Source organism: Taudactylus pleione, unplaced genomic scaffold (genome assembly GCF_031769625.1).
Source record: "Taudactylus pleione unplaced genomic scaffold, aTauple2 ptg000747l, whole genome shotgun sequence".
Classification (NCBI taxonomy): domain Eukaryota; kingdom Metazoa; phylum Chordata; class Amphibia; order Anura; family Myobatrachidae; genus Taudactylus; species Taudactylus pleione.
In genome coordinates, this window is record NW_028285149.1 from 4,046,498 (window position 1) to 4,064,384 (window position 17,887).

General features: G+C 44.8%; 1 protein-coding gene across 2 annotated transcripts in view; it reads left to right on the plus strand.

The window, feature by feature from the left end:
• SLC40A1 (solute carrier family 40 member 1) overlaps positions 1–17,887 on the plus strand; it is a 108,969-nt gene that overhangs the window by 23,363 nt on the left and 67,719 nt on the right. The window contains exon 1 of one of the 2 annotated variants that reach the window (XM_088457214.1): positions 10,116–10,212. The exons of the other annotated variant lie outside the window; for it this stretch is intronic. The gene's annotated coding sequence lies outside the window, so the exon portion shown is untranslated. Of the gene's footprint in view, positions 1–10,115; positions 10,213–17,887 lie in introns of those variants that run through there. 2 annotated transcript variants of the gene reach the window in all.

Below are 17,887 nucleotides of genomic sequence, written 5' to 3' on the forward strand. Positions count from 1 at the left end.
CTCATCCATCCCATCCATCTCCGTGTCTCAGTCATCTACCGGCCCTTAGTCACAATTTGATAACTTTGCAGCATGGCTTCCTCATTATCTCTCCTCTCACCTCCCCTCCATCATCCTAGGCAACTTTAACATCCCCATCGATATCCTCACTGAACCTGCTTCCACCAATCTTCTCAGCCTTTCTTCATCTTTTGGCCTGTCTCAATGTCCCTCCTCCCCCACTCACCTCCTTGGCCACACTCTTGAACTAGTCTTTTCCATTCTGTGTGCTTTTTTTGACTTCTCCAACTCTCCCATTCCACTCTCTGACCACTATCTCCTCTCCTTCACTTCTCCTGCACCATTCCAAAATGCCTGCACCACTCCAATCACCCAAATGTACCCTCACCAGATGCAATCTCAATGTTCTTGACCCCACTATAAAGTGCTCCTTGCTTGACACTCTCCTCCTTCCCCCCAACATACACTTTGACCTGCACCAACCAGATAGACTCCTTCTACAACTTCAGCCTCTCCTCTGCTGTTCCCTACTCTTTTTGGTTCCACTTCACCACTCCAAACCCCAACACTGGCAATCTAAACTTACTTGGTAACTCGAAAAATGCACCCTTTCCACCGAGCGCCACTTCAGAAATTCTCGCTTATTGTCCTCTCTCTCTTGCTCAGCCATCTTTCTCCAAGTCTCTCATCTCCTCTCATTCCCCAACTTTGTTGCCTTTTTGCCACATTCAACACACTCCTTCACCTTCCCCTCCTCCCCTCCCATCCTCCCTTATTGCCATTGACTTTGCTTCCTTTTTCACTTTCAAAATCGAGCCCATGACTTAGGAATGCTCCTCTTCCCATCAGACTGCCACCCCCACCACTACTCGCCCCCCCCCCAGCCACCCCCTCTGTTCTCCTTCCCAGGGCCGGCAACAGAAATCACGGGCCCGGCTAATGTGTTTGGGGCCTTCCCCAGCGCCTCTCCAGCCCTGTGCTTTCATCTCCATCCTGCCTGACAATTCATCTTCTGCTTCCTCAACCACCACCCAAACTGTATCTCCCCAGCCCCCAAAACCACCGCCCGGGCACCACTTACCTGCAGTCTGCTCCTGTTCCCTGGCGGATTGGACCCGGCTCCTCTCTAACCCAGCAACATGGCATCATGATGTCACACTCACTGCGCCTGGTTAAAACAGAACTTTATTGTTCGAGGCTGCTGGCAGCCGGCCTCCCTCTCCTCTGTCTCTGTGCCCTGGTGAATACAGCAGAGGTAAAGGGGACACATGAACTGGGCTCCTGATATTCCTGGGGGGCCAATCCCAGGGCCCAGTATGTGTCATCCTGTCACCGGGTCTGGTTACCACGTAGTGTTCCTTTACCCTCTTGCACTCTGCAATTCTCTTACTCCTGCTTCCTGCCCTTAGCTCCCCTTACACTTGCTCACTCCTCATGTCTTCCGTTTGTCTCCCCCTTCCCTTTAGACTGTAAGTTGTATGAGCAGGGCCCTCCTCCCTAATGTTCTCATCACCTACATCTCTTGCACACCAGCTACACACTACACCTCCTCTGTGGGCTCTTTGCTGTTGAACTCCACTCCTCTGTTTTTGTTATTTCAGATGACCTAGACCCATATCTGCGCCCACACTAATGGCTACAGGTTTCAGCTAACGCTGATTATTACCATTGCACCCTTTGCTATGTTGAGATTTGAAGTGTGAATTGTTACTTATTTACTGTATTGCACTGTACTGCTTTACCCTGTCTTATAGGGGTATTCAATATGGGAGCGAAAACTCAGTTTTTACGATGTTTTCGCACCTATGACGTCATTATCGCAGGTTTTGGTTTTACACCGTATTCAATTTCAAAGACTTTTTGCAGGTTCGAAAAAAAACGGGGATAACTTTTCACCACTGAATAGGTGGCGAAAAAAAGTGCAGAATTGGGGTTTAGGGGTGCAGGCTTAAAAAAAATAGCCCGCATCCCTGGGAATGACACTTTAAAAATAACTGTGTCAAAAAAAAAAAATAGGGACACCCCAAAAAATTAATTTAAAAATTGGGGTGAAAAAAAAAAATGGGAAAAATGGTTTAACAATAGGGAAATAGGTTCAGGGCTATTCTGCAAGCATGCGGCATGTGTATAATAGAATAGATTATTAGCGACATGTGTATAATAGAATAGATTATTAGCGGCATGTGTATAATAGAATAGATTATTAGCGACATGTGTATAATAGAATAGATTATTAGCGGCATGTGTATTCTAGAATAGATTATTAGCGACATGTGTATTCTAGAATAGATTATTAGCGGCAGGTGTATAATAGAATAGATTATTAGCGGCATGTGTATTCTAGAATAGATTATTAGCGGCAGGAGTATAATAGAATAGATTTATAGCAGCAGGTGTATAATAGAATAGATTTATAGCGGCATGTGTATAATAGAATAGATTATTAGCGGCAGGAGTATAATAGAATAGATTTATAGCAGCATGTGTATTATAGAATAGAATTATTAGCGGCAGGTGTATTCTAGAATAGATTATTAGTGGCAGGTGTATTCTAGAATAGATTATTAGTGGCAGGTGTATTATAGAATAGATTATTAGCGGCAGGTGTATTCTAGAATAGATTATTAGTGGCAGGTGTATAATAGAATAGATTTATAGCAGCAGGTGTATAATAGAATAGATTATTAGCGGCAGGTGTATAATAGAATAGATTATTAGTGGCAGGTGTATAATAGAATAGATTTATAGCAGCATGTGTATTCTAGAATAGATTATTAGCGGCAGGTGTATTCTAGAATAGATTATTAGTGGCAGGTGTATTATAGAATAGATTATTAGCGGCAGGTGTATTCTAGAATAGATTATTAGTGGCAGGTGTATAATAGAATAGATTTATAGCAGCAGGTGTATAATAGAATAGATTATTAGCGGCAGGTGTATAATAGAATAGATTATTAGCGGCAGGTGTATAATAGAATAGATTATTAGCGGCAGGTGTATAATAGAATAGATTATTAGCGGCAGGTGTATTCTAGAATAGATTATTAGCGGCAGGTGTATTCTAGAATAGATTATTAGCGGCATGTGTATAATAGAATAGATTATTAGCGGCAGGTGTATAATAGAATAGATTATTAGCGGCAGGTGTATAATAGAATAGATTATTAGCGGCATGTGTATAATAGAATAGATTATTAGCGGCAGGTGTATAATAGAATAGATTATTAGCGGCAGGTGTATAATAGAATAGATTATTAGCGGCAGGTGTATTCTAGAATAGATTATTAGCGGCAGGTGTAGTATAGAATAGATTATTAGCGGCCGGTGTATTCTAGAATAGATTATTAGCGGCATGTGTATTCTAGAATAGATTATTAGCGGCAGGTGTATTCTAGAATAGATTATTAGCGGCCGGTGTATTCTAGAATAGGTTATTAGCGGCAGGTGTATTCTAGAATAGATTATTAGCGGCAGGTGTATTCTAGAATAGATTATTAGCGGCAGGTGTATAATAGAATAGATTATTAGCGGCAGGTGTATAATAGAATAGATTATTAGCGGCAGGTGTATAATAGAATAGATTATTAGCGGCATGTGTATAATAGAATAGATTATTAGCGGCAGGTGTATAATAGAATAGATTATTAGCGGCAGGTGTATAATAGAATAGATTATTAGCGGCAGGTGTATTCTAGAATAGATTATTAGCGGCAGGTGTAGTATAGAATAGATTATTAGCGGCCGGTGTATTCTAGAATAGATTATTAGCGGCATGTGTATTCTAGAATAGATTATTAGCGGCAGGTGTATTCTAGAATAGATTATTAGCGGCAGGTGTATTCTAGAATAGATTATTAGCGGCCGGTGTATTCTAGAATAGGTTATTAGCGGCAGGTGTATTCTAGAATAGGTTATTAGCGGCAGGTGTATTCTAGAATAGATTATTAGCGGCAGGTGTATTCTAGAATAGATTATTAGTGGCAGGTGTATAATAGAATAGATTTATAGCAGCAGGTGTATAATAGAATAGATTATTAGCGGCAGGTGTATAATAGAATAGATTATTAGCGGCAGGTGTATAATAGAATAGATTATTAGCGGCAGGTGTATAATAGAATAGATTATTAGCGGCATGTGTATAATAGAATAGATTATTAGCGGCAGGTGTATAATAGAATAGATTATTAGCGGCAGGTGTATAATAGAATAGATTATTAGCGGCAGGTGTATTCTAGAATAGATTATTAGCGGCAGGTGTATAATACAATAGATTATAAGCGGCAGGTGTATTCTAGAATAGATTTATAGCGGCAGGTGTATAATAGAATAGATTTATAGCAGCAGGTGTATAATAGAATAGATTATTAGCGGCAGGTGTATAATAGAATAGATTATTAGCGGCAGGTGTATTCTAGAATAGATTATTAGCGGCAGGTGTAGTATAGAATAGATTATTAGCGGCCGGTGTATTCTAGAATAGATTATTAGCGGCATGTGTATTCTAGAATAGATTATTAGCGGCAGGTGTATTCTAGAATAGATTATTAGCGGCCGGTGTATTCTAGAATAGGTTATTAGCGGCAGGTGTATTCTAGAATAGATTATTAGCGGCAGGTGTATTCTAGAATAGATTATTAGCGGCAGGTGTATAATAGAATAGATTATTAGCGGCAGGTGTATAATAGAATAGATTATTAGCGGCAGGTGTATAATAGAATAGATTATTAGCGGCATGTGTATAATAGAATAGATTATTAGCGGCAGGTGTATAATAGAATAGATTATTAGCGGCAGGTGTATAATAGAATAGATTATTAGCGGCAGGTGTATTCTAGAATAGATTATTAGCGGCAGGTGTAGTATAGAATAGATTATTAGCGGCCGGTGTATTCTAGAATAGATTATTAGCGGCATGTGTATTCTAGAATAGATTATTAGCGGCAGGTGTATTCTAGAATAGATTATTAGCGGCAGGTGTATTCTAGAATAGATTATTAGCGGCCGGTGTATTCTAGAATAGGTTATTAGCGGCAGGTGTATTCTAGAATAGGTTATTAGCGGCAGGTGTATTCTAGAATAGATTATTAGCGGCAGGTGTATTCTAGAATAGATTATTAGTGGCAGGTGTATAATAGAATAGATTTATAGCAGCAGGTGTATAATAGAATAGATTATTAGCGGCAGGTGTATAATAGAATAGATTATTAGCGGCAGGTGTATAATAGAATAGATTATTAGCGGCAGGTGTATAATAGAATAGATTATTAGCGGCATGTGTATAATAGAATAGATTATTAGCGGCAGGTGTATAATAGAATAGATTATTAGCGGCAGGTGTATAATAGAATAGATTATTAGCGGCAGGTGTATTCTAGAATAGATTATTAGCGGCAGGTGTATAATACAATAGATTATAAGCGGCAGGTGTATTCTAGAATAGATTTATAGCGGCAGGTGTATAATAGAATAGATTTATAGCAGCAGGTGTATAATAGAATAGATTATTAGCGGCCGGTGTATTCTAGAATAGGTTATTAGCGGCCGGTGTATTCTAGAATAGATTATTAGCGGCAGGTGTATTATAGAATAGAATTATAGCGGCAGGTGTATAGTTGCAGAATTTAAAAAAATTTACTTTAGGGACATCAAAATATGCTAGTACCCATTTTCATGTACCCCAAATTTGATGGGACCACTTAAAAAAATGAAAAAAATAACCAAAGTGCTCTTCTGCATCACTTCTTCAATGTCGGGAAAAAAGCACCTGCTGCAGCTATTTAAATCCCCGACTTTCATTTGCAGACTAAAACGGGGGTACCCATAGTGATCCCCCATGTTTTTACAGCTTTAGGGGGGTCCTACAATAGTTTATCGCAAATCCCACTTCGCCATGTCCCATTTTCGTAGATTTTATATTGAATACGGGGATAAAGCGGGCGCGCGCCCGATACTTTATCCCAGAAAAATCTCTGATGTGGAGCGAAAATCCAGCACGGACTTTTCGCTCCCATATTGAATACCGCTATTAGTGTTTTGCCCTCCGTACGGCACTGGGGACCGCTTGTGGCGCCCTATAAATAAAGTTTCATAATAAAAGAATTGGATAAGTGCTCAAGATAGAAACCATAATGTCCCCTTCCTCTTCTCTGAGCTTCAGTCTCCCCCTCCCAATGTATTCATTTTAGATTTGTTATATTTATTTTAAAGATAACATTGAGGGGTATTTACTATATATTAGACTGAAATAGGGGTGAAGCTTGTTAAAATAAACTGTCCAATATTTCTGATAGTTTGTACTTATCACATGCAACAGAAAACAGCGGCACTCAATGTACTGTATACTTCACGCAATTATTTACAAAATAATTTGTTTTTACACAGTATTCCTGTGTGACCAATATCAAATCAGGTTCTCAATGTGGTATTTATCAAACTGAAATTGTGTTGGTTTAGAGTAGGGGTGAGCGGGTTCGGATTTCTGAAATCCGAACCCCCCCGAGCCCCCCCGATCCGAATCAGGCTCGACTTTTCCCGCCTGACTCGGATCTGAAATCGAGGCAAAATGTCATCATCCCGCCTTCCGAGTCTCGCGGGTTTTGGATCCTACATGGCGTCGGCATCGGCGCCATTTTCTCACTCGGCTGTGGACAGTGAAGAGGGAGGGTGGGAGTTAGGGCTGGCTGGGCTGTGTAGTGTAGTGTAGTGTAGTGTAGTGCAGAGTAGTGTTGTGCTGTGCTGTGCTGCTGTTGTCCATAGGGGCTGTGTCCACTCCTCCAAAGTCCATAGGGGCTGGCTGGACAGTGTTGTGCAGTCAGTTGTCGATAGGGGCAGTGTCCCAGTCCTAAAGGGGTGCTGTAGTGTTGTCCAGGGGGTGCTCCCCCCAAGTGCTAAAAAAAAAAATATTTTTTCTGTGTTTGTGAATTGTGTGCGCAGTAGCCGCACGTGCATCAACAAAGGAGCAGCGCCTAGCGAGCACCTGTGTCCCATTAGTAAAGGGCCGGCTGGCTTGTCCGTTAAAGGGTGCTGTAACCCCCAAAGTACACTCCAAACAAAAGAAAAATATTTTCTGTGTTTGTGAATTGTGTGCGCAGTAGCCGCACGTGCATCAACAAAGTAGTGCCAAGCGTGCGCCTGTGTCCCATAAATAAAGGGCCGGCTTGATTGACCGCTAAAGGGTGCTGTAACCCCCAAAGGGCACTCCAAACAAAATAAAAAATAAATTTCTGTGTTTGTGAATTGTGTGCACTGTGGCTGCACGTGCATCACCAAAGGAGCAGCGCCAAGCGTGCGCCTGTGTCCCATAAGTAAAGGGCCGGCTGGCTCATTTCTTAAAGGGTGGTGTAACCCACAAAGGGCACTAGTCTCCAACAAAAATAAAAAATTATTTTCTGTGTTTGTGTGCGCCTTAGCCGCACGTATATATCAATATAACATAAATGGAGGACCAAACTTTCTCTGATAAAAATAAAATAGGGAAAGATCAAGAACCACTTCCTCCTAGTGCTGAAGCTGCTGCCACTAGTCATGACATAGACGATAACATGCCATCAACGTCATCTGCCAAGGCCGATGCCCAATGTCATAGTAGAGGGCACATACAATCCCAAATGACAAAGTTAAGGAAAATGACCTTGAAAAAAACATTTAAATCATCTGAAGAGAAACGTAAACTTGCCAATATGCCATTTACGACACGGAGTGGCAAGGAACGGCTAAGGTCTTTCCCTATGTTAATGACTAGTGGTTCAGCTTCACATGATGATGGAAGCCCTCCTCCCGCTAAAAAAATCAAACGAGTTAAGCTGGCAAAAGCACAGCGAAGAACTGTGCGTTCTAAGAAGATATCACAAATCCCAAAGGAGAGTCCAAGTGTGGTGGCGGTTGCGATGCCTGACCTTCCCAGCACTGGACGGGAAGAGGTGGCTCTTTCCACCATTTGCACGCCCCCTGCAAATGCTGAAAGGAGCACCCACAGTCCACTTGCTGATATGCAAATTGAAGATGTCACTGTTGAAGTACAACAGGATGAGGATACTGGTGTAGCTGGCGCTGAGGAGGAAGTTGGCGAGGAGGATTCTGATGGTGATGTGGTTTGTTTAAATCAGGCTCCGGGGGAGACAGTTGTTGTCCGTGGGATGAAAAAGCCCATCACGGTCATACCTGGGCAGAACACCAAACATTCCACCTCTTTGGTCTGGCAATATTTCTATCCAAATTCGGACAACTGTCTTGCCATATGTACCTTATGTAAAGGTGGAATAAGTAGGGGTAGGGACGTTAACCACCTAGGAACATCCTCCCTTATACGGCACCTGCAGCGCGTTCATAATAAGTTACTGTCAAGTTCAGAAACTTTGGCTAAGACCGTAAGCAGTCCAGGGACACCTAAATCTCTTTTTCCTGTTTTATCCAAGGAATCGGTGGATGAGGAGGATGAGGATGACATCTTGCCTCCGTTGAGCCAGTTTGTGCAGGGACACATTAATTGCCAGCTTGTTTTGTGGGGGCCCAAACGAACCAATCATTTCAGCCACAGTCGTGTGGCAGACCCTGGCACTGAAATGATTGGTTTGTTAAAGTGTGCATGTCCTGTTTATACAACATAAGGGTGGGTGGGAGGGCCCAAGGACAATTCCATTTTGCACCTCTTTTTTTCTTTGCATTATGTACAGTTTGGAGCCTAGTTTTTCAAATTGCCATCCTGTCTGCCACTGCAGTGCCACTCCTAGATGGGCCACGTGTTTGTGCCGCCCACTCGTATCTCTTAGCATAGTCATCCAGCTACCTCGTTGCAACCTTTTGGACATAAAAACACTATTGTGAGGTGTGAGGTGTTCTGAATAGACTGGAAATTAGTGGAAATTAAGGTTATTGAGGTTAATAATAGCATAGGAGCAGAAAAACCCACAAATTCTGTGATTTTAGCTGTTTTCATGCTTTTTTTTTTTATTTTTTTAAATACAGATCCAAAACACAAAACCCAGAACCCAAAACACGGAAGGGTGGTATTGGCAAAACCAATCCAGATCCAAAACACGAAGAAAGATCCATGTCCAAAACCAAAACACGAAAAGTGGCCGGTGCACACCCCTAGTTTAGAGTACCAGATGTATTTATAGTGTATATAGGTGCATGCTGAGATTTCATATGTTGGTGGTCTGTCTGCGGGCGCACAGTCATTTTGCAGGAGTTGCGTCGTGTGCGATTCCTGCACAGTGAGAAGATCAGCTGACAGTGCTCCTGTGGAAAGTCACATTTTTGTTATTTTATTCTTTCTGCTGCCTCGTGGCTGGAAGGAGGTGACGTAGCTGCAGCACTAAGGGTTAATGTGCTGAGGGACGTCTGGCTGGTTGCCAAGCTCTCCTGTAGGTTATAGGGCAGCGAGGGGGATGGGAGCAGAGTCAGCTGCTATTATACTGAAGTCAACAAGCTAACAGCGGCTGTTTCATACCTTAATTACAGATTACACTTCAGGTGGTTTATCCAGGAATAACATTTTTATTTATTTCATAGTCTACATGTTGGATTTGGTTTTGTTTTCTGGAGAGTGATGGAGCTTTTATTACATCATAGTCCAGAAAGGAAAAATTAGGCAAAATGGAAATGAGGTGATCCTGAGAAATGAAAACTAAAGGATAGATATATGCGCTATAATCTGTGAGCAGTAAGGAATGAATCATGCACTAATTACATGGTATAAAACACATTTAATATAAATACATAACAAACAAACGTAAATGACCGGTCATAATATAAATAAAAAACAGATACATATATACAATAGATCTCTTTGGAAAACTGACTGTCTATTGTGTGAATATTTAAGCACACTTATAGAGGTGGATCTAATATATACAGTCATAAAAGAAGCCAATCAGTTGGGAATAGGGACATTAGCGTGTCCACACTTGTAGATGATAATAATTGTAGATCATGTCCAAGCGCTCAAAAGAAACAGTAATTATCAAAGCATATAGAATTGAGCTCCATGGAGCTTCATACCATCAGGTAGATAAAAACGGTGATCTCCCAGAGGGCTTGGAAGTCCGCACGCATGCAGATGGACTAACAGAAGGGGGGAGGCGCACTTCAGGGAGAGACCCGATGCAATGGGTGTGAGCGGCAGATGAAAGGAGCTCTAGCCGTGGCTCGATCCCGGCCTCTACCCCCAAGAACTGTAGCCAATTTTTCCGTTTCTCCTTGTCGGATAAGGTAAGTGGGTATATAGCTTTTTCCCAGAGGGTCCACAAATAATCCACTGACTCGTTTTGCTCCACAGAATAGGGGCTTTATCAAAGAGTGCTGAGTCAGAACCTGAGAAATGATATTGCTTGTTCTGGCATACACAGGGATCTCCTAGAGCTGTACTACCTACAAGGTCAGATGCATATAAATGTGAGTGCATGCGAGCTATACAAAATATATAGGTGTCACTTAGTGGTTGACATGGTTTAATGAGCTTGGAAAAACATATATAGATAATCAAATTATTTTACATTTTAAACATACTTGCCTACACTCCCGGAAGGTGCGGGAGGCTCACGATTTTTCGGGTAGCACCCCGCACCCCCTGGAGGTGTAGGCAGTGAAGCGGGCAGGTTGGGGAGATTTAATAGGGAATTTGTGGGTCTGTGAGGGGGTGATCAGTGACGCAAATGTCATTTAGACCCATCCCCTCCTCGTGGACCCGCGAATCACGGACTTTTGCAGACAAGGGACTGGGCCAAATTACCTCCACAGTCCGGCACCCTGGCCCCCACTGCCCAGAATAATCTCTTCTCCCAGAAAGGAATTTTACAATGTCGGTAAGTATGATTTTAAAAGGTTTTCATGTTCTTTTAAATTAATATTTATATTCTTTTTTTTGTTGTGTCGAATCAAGATCTGGTCTCCATCTTAATAGAGGAAATCCCTCAAGATTTCTAAATGATGCCCCAGGTTTCTATAGCAACCTGAATACAGTGGTTTTCCTCCCACATTAGGACACGGTAATAATCGTGTGCCTGGTAGCTGACGTAAGTGACTGCCGAGCACTCTACTAAAACCAAAGGCTGCCATAGACCAGAAAGCATCCGCCTGCCAATGTCGTCACCGAGGGGACTATGTACTACAAACAAAAAGTATGGTGGTCACTCACATCAGCTTAATGACATAGCACAGGTGCTTGTAAAGGGCGGGGTTTACACTGAATCACAGAAAAAAAGGGATTTGCCCTCCAGCACACTGCAGCAATATCAACAAAAATACTTAAATCCTACATCATAATAGAAATTCAGAGGTATTAGTTACATACATTTGCAAATATATGAATAAGCGCCAGGCCAGCGTCAATGCTCCTCTATACTGGGGTACTCTGCTCCTTGGACGCGAACCCCTTAATGTTAGGGATGCCAGTATAGAGCAGCCTTGACGCTGGCCTGGCGCTTATTCATATATTTGCAAATGTATGTAACTAATACCTCTGAATTTCTATTATTATGTAGGATTCAAGTATTTTTGTTGATATTGCTGCAGTGTGCTGCAGGGAATCTCCCTTTTTTTCTGTGGGACTATGTACTAACTGGAGATAAGAGGGCAAAACAAAAAAGCCAGATATGTACAAAAGGGATTTCTCTGCCTTTTACCTGCTTGCGCTAAGTGCAGGCTAGATTACCGTGCTGTCACCTATGGCAGTGCTAAGTGTCCCAGGTGTAACTAAAGAGACCGGTCACTTACATACCTCCCAACTTTTCGGTCCCGGACAGTTTACATGCCGTAGGCACGCGCGGCCAAAAAGGGGTGGGGCCTCTGGGAAAGTGGGAGGACCCTCTGGAAAACGGGGCAAAGCCTCGCGGCTTCCCCCATTTACGTCACTAAGGAGACGTGCCCAGAACTCTCCAATATGCTGGGCAGCCCCCAGGCTCTACCTACACTCGTGAACAGATGCTGAGCACATGCACACGGCATCTGTTCTCCTCCTGCACACACAATGCTCTGCGGTTTGTGCTCCCCCAACTTCCCCCCACCAAAGGACACTGTGGCCTGCGGGTGGGACAGTCCCAGAAAAATGGTACTGTCCTGCTGGATGCGGGACAGTTAGGAGGTATGCACTTACCATCACCTGTCTTATCCAGCGCTGGCTTCGCCTCCTCTTGCTGCCATTATCGGTCTCCTGCAGTGTGAATAGTTGCTTTCTGGACATCATCTTTGTTGCTCTGTTCATTTGTCAATTAAGTTTATTAGAAAAAAAAGGCATCAAGCTGTGGAAACCTGAGCAGTCACCGCCAAGGGAGATTTTGTTCATGCTCTTCTGCAGCTTTAATCTTAATAACATTTGTGGCTTGCTTAGTACATGGACCCCACAATCATAGGGGGAGATGTATCAAACCTTGGAGAGAGAGATAAAATACCAACCAATCATCTTCTGTCATGTTGTAGGCTGTGTTTGACTGCTAGAAGCTGATTGGCTGGTACTTTATCTCTATCTTCACTGTATCCCTCTCCAAGATTTGATACATCTCCCCCATAATGTTGACAGTCATAATGTGAAACAAATAAAATATGAACAGTCATAATGATGACATAGATCAAATAATAAATAATAGTGACCAGTCATAATGGACAGGGGCGTAGCTACCGTGGGTGCAGTTGCTATGGGGCCCATAGTGCCTCCGGGACCTGCCTCCCCCCTGCACCCACTTTTGCTGTGGTGAGTACTGGGTGAGATGAGGGATGGACCGGATGAGTCTGATGGGCTGATGATTGCTGTCAGATTTATCAGCCCCAACCCATCTATCATACATCTGTCCTCACCAGCATCAGTGAGGAGACACTGCAATGGGGGCCCTGTCTGATTTATCACCCCCGTCCCTCCTCCCATACGTCTGTCCTCACCACCATCAGTGAGGAGACACTGCAATGGGGCCCCTGTCACATTTATCACCCCGTCCCTCCTCTCATACGTCTGTCCTCACCACCATCAGTGAGGAGACACTGCAATGGGGGCCCCTGTCAGATTTACCACCCCCATCCCTCCTCTCATACGTCTGTCCTCACCAGCATCAGTGAGGAGACACTGCTAACAGCACTGCTATGAGGGTCCCCTTGCACTAACTGCACACCTGTTATGTGCTGCACCATAAATTAATTGCCAAGACCATTGCTCTAAGCCCTGTCACAGTAGTACTAAGCCCCATCATGGTGGCTCTAAGCCCTGTCATAGTAGAACTAAGCCCCATCATGGTGGCACTAAGCCCTGTCACAGTAGTACTAAGCCCCATAACGGTGGATCTAAGCCCTGTCACAGTAGTACTAAGCCCCATAATGGTGGCACTATGCCCTGTCACAGTAGTACTAAGCCCCATAACGGTGGATCTAAGCCCTGTCACAGTAGTACTAAGCCCCATAATGGTGGCACTAAGCCCTGTCACAGTAGTACTAAGCCCCATAACGGTGGCACTAAGCCCTGTCACAGTAGTACTAAGCCCCATCATGGTGGCACTAAGCCCTTTCACATTAGTACTAAGCCCCTTAATGGTGGGACTAAGTCCTGTCACAGCAGTACTAAGCCCCATAACGGTGGCACTAAGCCCTGTCAAGTAGTACTAAGCCCCATAATGGTGGCACTAAGCCCTGTCACAGTAGTACTAAGCCCCATAATGGTGGCACTAAGCCCTGTCACAGTAGTACTAAGCCCCATAATGGTGGCACTAAGCCCGGTCATAGTAGTACTAAGCCCCATCATGGTGGCACTAAGCCCTGTCACATTAGTACTAAGCCCCTTAATGGTGGGACTAAGCCCTGTCACAGCAGTACTAAGCCCCATAACGGTGGCACGAAGCCTTGTCAAGTAGTACTAAGCCACATAATGGTGGCACTAAACCCTGTCACAGTAGTACTAAGCCCCATAACGGTGGCACTAAGCCCTGTCACAGTAGTACTAAGCCCCATAACGGTGGCACTAAGCCCTGTCACAGTAGTTCTAAGCCCCATAACGGTGGCACTAAGCCCTGTCACAGTAGTACTAAGCCCCATAATGGTGGCACTAAGCCCTGTCACAGTAGTACTAAGCCCCATAACGGTGGCACTAAGCCCTGTCACAGTAGTACTAAGCCCCATCATGGTGGCACTAAGTCCTGTCACAGTTGTACTATGCCCCATAATGGTGGGACTAAGCCCTGTCACAGCAGTACTAAGCCCCATAACGGTGGCACTAAGCCCTGTCACAGTAGTACTAAGGGCCCGATTCAGAGCCGTTCGTAAGCGGCCGCTCGTTCGCTCCGAGCGATGTTCGCTCAACTGCGCATGCATATGGGTTGTAATGCGCATGCGCCAACCAGTCAGTGCGGTCGGAAATCGTGTGCTCGCAAAATAGCGAATGCCTGCTAATTTGAGTGACAAGATGAGGCGTTTGTGGGTGGTAACAGGGGAAGGTGCTTGAAAACGGGGAGTGGAGATCCGAACGCAGGCGTGCCAAATGGTCAAAACGGGCGTTTTAAGGGTGTGCATAATTAACAAAGCAGCGTCATCGACCACGTCACTTGGTTGTCTTTTAGCCTGAACTGCTCGCATGATTGCGGTAGGAAAATGCTACCACAAGAATAGCGAGCAGTTCATACGCCTTTCGAAGTACTCGATTAATCTAATAAATAGCGGAGATGACGTATGATGCGAGCGGCCACGGGGCGTGTTTACAAAATAGCGAGCGCATGTTTTGTTTGCTTGTTCAGACATAGAGGCGTCAACAGACAGCAAAGAGCGATCGCTTAATTTAAATATCCAGCCCCTTTTTCTGAACGACCGTCCGCAAATAGCGTCCGGCTCTGAATCAAGGCCTAAGCCCCATCATGGTGGCACTAAGCCCTGTCACAGTAGAACTAAGCCCCATCACAGTAGTACTAAGCCCCATAATGGTGGGACTAAGCCCTGTCACAGTAGAACTAAGCCCCATCATGGTGGCACTAAGCCCTGTCACAGTAGTACTAAGCCCCATAATGGTGGCACTAAGCCCTGTCACAGTAGTACTAAGCCCCATAATGGTGGTTCTAAGCCCTGTCACAGTAGTACTAAGCCCCATAATGGTGGCACTAATCCCTGTCACAGTAGTACTAAGCCCCATAATGGTGGCACTAAGCCCTGTCACAGTAGTACTAAGCCCCATAATGGTGGCACTAAGCCCTGTCACAGTAGTACTAAGCCCCATAATGGTGGCACTAAGCCCTGTCACATTAGTACTATGCCCCTTAATGGTGGGACTAAGCCCTGTCACAGTAGTACTAAGCCCCATAATGGTGGGACTAAGCCCTGTCACAGTAGTACTAAGCCCCATAATGGTGGGACTAAGCCCTGTCACAGTAGTACTAAGCCCCATAATGGTGGCACTAAGCCCTGTCACAGTAGTACTAAGCCCCATAATGGTGGCACTAAGCCCTGTCACAGTAGTACTAAGCCCCATAATGGTGGCACTAAGCCCTGTCACAGTAGTACTAAGCCCCTTAATGGTGGCACTAAGCCCTGTCACAGTAGTACTAAGCCCCATAATGGTGGCACTAAGCCCTGTCACATTAGTACTATGCCCCTTAATGGTGGCACTAAGCCCTGTCACAGCAGTACTAAGCCCCATACGGTGGCACTAAGCCCTGTCACAGTAGTACTAAGCCCCATAACGGTGGTACTAAGCCCTGTCACAGTAGTACTAAGCCCCATAACGGTGGCTCTAAGCCCTGTCACAGTAGTACTAAGCCCCATAACGGTGGTACTAAGCCCTGTCACAGTAGTACTAAGCCCCATAACGGTGGCACTAAGCCCTGTCACAGTAGTACTAAGCCCCATCATGGTGGCTCTAAACCCTGTCACAGTAGTACTAAGCCCCATAATGGTGGCACTAAGCCCTGTCACAGTAGTACTAAGCCCCATAATGGTGGCTCTAAGCCCTGTCACAGTTGTACTAAGCCCCATAATGGTGGCTCTAAGCCCTGTCACAGTAGTAAGCCCCATAATGGTGGCACTAAGCCCTGTCACAGTAGTACTAAGCCCCATAATGGTGGCTCTAAGCCCTGTCACATTAGTACTAAGCCCCATAGCGGTGGCACTAATCCCTGTCACAGTAGTACTAAGCCCCATAACGGTGGCACTAAGCCCTGTCAAAGTAGTACTAAGCCCCATAATGGTGGCTCTAAGCCCTGTCACAGTAGTACTAAAGGCCTGATTCAAACCCGGACTCTGTTTGCGGATGCTAGTTCTTAAAAAGGGGCCGGATATTTAAATTGAGTGCTCGCTCTTTGCGGTGTGTGGACGCCTCTATGTCCGAGCAAGCGTCCGATAAATGTGCTCGCTATTTTGTAAAGACGCCCCTATGCCGTTCGCATCACACATCATCTCCGCTATTTATTAGATTAATCGGGAACATTGAAAGGCATCTGAACTGCTCGCAGTGCTTGTGGAAGGATTTACTTCCCGCAATCACTGCGAGCAGTTCAGGCTAAAAGACAACCAAGTGACGTGGTCGATGACGCTCCTTTACTAATTATGCACTCCCATTAAACGCCGTTTTGACCGTTAGGCGCGCCTGTGTTCGGATCTCCACACCCCCGATTTAAAGCACCTTCCCGTTACCACCCACAAACGGTACATTCTGTCACTCACATTAGCAGCCCCTCGTTGTTTTACGAGCGCACGATTTCTGACCACAATGACTGGTTGGCGCATGCGCATTGCGAACCATATGCATGCGCAGTTGTGCGAACATCGCTCAGAGTGAACAAGCGTCCACTTACGAGAGGGTCTGAATCAGGCCCTGAGCCCGATAATGGTGGCTCTAAGCCCTGTCACAGTAGTACTAAATCCCATAATGGTGGCAGTAAGCCCTGTCACAGTAGTACTAAGCCCCATAATGGTGGCAGTAAGCCCTGTCACAGTAGTACTAAACCCCATAATGGTGGCAGTAAGCCCTGTCACAGTAGTACTAAGCCCCATAATGGTGGCAGTAAGCCCTGTCACAGTAGTACTAAGCCCCCATAATGGTGGCACTAAGCCCTGTCACAGTAGTACTAAGCCCCATAATGGTGGCACTAAGCCCTGTCACAGTAGTGCTAAGCCCCATAACGGTGGCACTAAGCCCTGTCACAGTAGTGCTAAGCCCCATAATGGTTGCAGTAAGCCCTGTCACAGTAGTACGAAGCCCCATAATGGTGGCAATAAGCCCTGTCACAGTAGTACTAAGCCCCATAATGGTGGCAGTAAGCTCTGTCACAGTAGTACTAAGCCCCATAATGGTGGCACTAAGCCCTGTCTCAGTAGTACTAAGCCCCATAATGGTTGCAGTAAGCCCTGTCACAGTAGTACGAAGCCCCATAATGGTGGCAATAAGCCCTGTCACAGTAGTACTAAGCCCCATAATGGTGGCAGTAAGCCCTGTCACAGTAGTACTATGCCCCATAATGGTGGCACTAAGCCCTGTCACAGTAGTACTAAACCCCATAATGGTGGCAGTAAGCCCTGTCACAGTAGTACTAAGCCCCATAATGGTTGCAGTAAGCCCTGTCACAGTAGTACGAAGCCCCATAACGGTGGCAGTAAGCCCTGTCACAGTAGTACTAAACCCCATAATGGTGGCAGTAAGCCCTGTCACAGTAGTACTAAGCCCCATAATGGTGGCAGTAAGCCCTGTCACAGTAGTACTAAGCCCCATAATGGTGGCACTAAGCCCTGTCACAGCAGTGCTAAGCCCCATAACGGTGGCACTAAGCCCTGTCACAGTAGTGCTAAGCCCCATAATGGTAACAGTAAGCCCTGTCACAGTAGTACTAAGCCCCACTGAGGTGGCACCAAGCTCTGGCGCAGTAGCGTTAAACCCCACCTCAGTAGCTGTTAGAGCATGCTAAAACTATGGCAGGGCATGCTGTCATGT